The sequence below is a fragment of the Trichechus manatus genome, unplaced genomic scaffold (assembly GCF_000243295.1).
Source record: "Trichechus manatus latirostris isolate Lorelei unplaced genomic scaffold, TriManLat1.0 scaffold00076, whole genome shotgun sequence".
NCBI classification, from domain to species: domain Eukaryota; kingdom Metazoa; phylum Chordata; class Mammalia; order Sirenia; family Trichechidae; genus Trichechus; species Trichechus manatus.
In genome coordinates this window covers 427603-429696 of record NW_004444012.1, presented here as the reverse complement: position 1 = coordinate 429696, position 2094 = coordinate 427603, and the positions used below count along the sequence as shown (strand labels likewise).

The 2094-nt window shown below is 50.4% G+C and overlaps 1 protein-coding gene across 2 annotated transcripts in view; it reads right to left on the bottom strand.

Moving 5' to 3' along the window:
* The window catches only part of KATNBL1 (katanin regulatory subunit B1 like 1), a 65314-nt gene extending 65100 nt beyond the window's left edge, over positions 1-214 (bottom strand). For both annotated transcript variants that reach the window (XM_004380590.2, XM_023735110.1), the window contains exon 1: positions 89-214. The gene's annotated coding sequence lies outside the window, so the exon portion shown is untranslated. The remainder of the gene's footprint in view (positions 1-88) is intronic.
* Positions 215-2094: the final 1880 nt, after the last annotated feature.

Here is a 2094-nt window from a genome sequence, read left to right as displayed (position 1 = left end):
CCTGCGGGTGGGCCCAGGGAGTGGCCGGGCTCCGACGGGGAGACCCTGCCCAGGCAGCGCAGCGGAGGGGCGCGGCGCCGTCACTTACCGGCGCCTCATGGTACCGCGGCGCTTCAGCTCAGCCCCGGCGCCTGAGGAGCCGCTCGCGTCCGCCTCGAGTTCTCCGGCTCCGGGCCGGGCCCACCACAGCCATTCAAACACGGCCGCGCGCGGGCCGCCGGGATAGCTCCCTGCGCCCGGCGCTGGTCCCGCCCCCCTCGGGCGCGAGGGCGGGGAGAGGGGGCGGGCCGCGGGGGAAAAGGACGTGTGTCCACAGCGCCCCCTAGTGGCTACAGGCGCGAGCGGTAGCTGCGCGGCAGGTAACACAGCGCTGGGAATTGAGGGTATACACGCGGCAATGAATGAACCTGCGCTAGGGACGGTCTAGTGAAGGAGACAGTACCTCAGTGTTACACCAGGGGGCGCAAACAAGCCACTATAAAAACATGGCGCTGTGGGAGATTTAGTCATTCGTTCCACTTTCAATGCAGTAAAGCGTAGTATTTAACACAGGGCTTCGAACCTCTACGGAGAATTTACATTTCTAAGTTCCTAGAAAGTTAGACATAAGAATCACCTGGGAATCGTGTTAAAACGTAGATTCTGATCCAGTATATCTGGAGTGGCAATGCAAATTCTCAGCAGGGGTTCCAACAGAACCTAGCCCGTTCAAAACCCTGATTTCAAAGCATGGACTTTAGGGCTACGTGAGCTTGTGTGACTGCGCAAGGCACACGAATTCCTGTGTGCTTTGATGTCTCCATCTGTTAAATGGGGACAACAGTAATAGCATCTGCCTCATAGAGTTATGAGGGTTAAATGAATCGACACATATAAAATGCATAGGAGAGTATCTGCACAGTAAAAAAAAAAAAAAAACCAGTTGCTGTGGAGTCGAGTCCAACTCATGGCAACCCCATGTGTTTCAGGGTACTAGATAATTGTTAGCTATTATTATTTTACTTGGAATCGACTCGACCGCAATGGGTGTGTTTTTTTTTTTTTTAAATATGTGCTGGACTCTCTGCTAGACTCCTACGAACATAAGAGATGTATAAGATGCAGGCCCTGTCCTCAAGAAACAGGTTCAGTTTCTTTGGGACAAACCCACTGCCATGGAGTTGATTCCGACTCATAGTGACCCTATAGGACAGAGGAGAGCTGCCCCATAGAGTTTCCAAGGAGCACCTGGTGGGTCTGAACTGCCGACCTTTTGGTTAGCAGCCATAGCACTTAACCATTACGCCACCAGGATTTCCTCTTTGGGACAGGGAACACTAAATTGCAGTATGAGGTTAGGGTTGGGTCAGTCCCTTCATGCTTTTGGAATTACTGAGGCTAATTCTCTCCATCTTCGTGGAGCCAAAGTCTACCCATCTTCAAAGCTAAGCCACAGTCAAGGTTACTCAAACTGTGACAGAACCATCAAGCAATGTGTTTGATAGAACACTTCCTCACCGCAAGACCGTATCCCTTGACTTCTTTAGGCATGCCTTTCAGAACTCCTCAGGGCTCATCTAAGGAACAGGCTGCTTAAGTTTGGGCCAACGCTATTTTTGAGGGCCCAATATGTACCAGGCAGACACTGTACCAGCTCCTAAATACAGCCTGAAGGACCCCACAGTGGCTTAGACAGACGTTGGGAAAGACATCATTTTAATACACTCCGGTTGAGTGCAATGATACAAGGAATATCCTAAATGCTGTGGGAATTCAGAGCAACGAGAGGCCTGTCAAATAAGCTAATCAGGAGCTGAGATGGATTCGAACTGCCAACCTTTTGGTTAGCAGCCAAGCTCTTAACCACTACGCCACCAGGGCTCAGCTCCGAGATGTCATTAGATAATAATAAACGTATTTTTCCTCCCCAGTGAGAATCCCGATTTACTTAATCTCCCAAATTAAGTAATGGTGGAAAATTTCGGACAGCACCTTGGGCCAGTGGGAGAAATATTTTCAGGTTATATTTTGCATAAATAATGCCTTTGAGAGCCTCTCAGAATGTACCTAGCACGAGCTGGCACATGCCTGTGTGTGGGGCCACACCTGTTAATA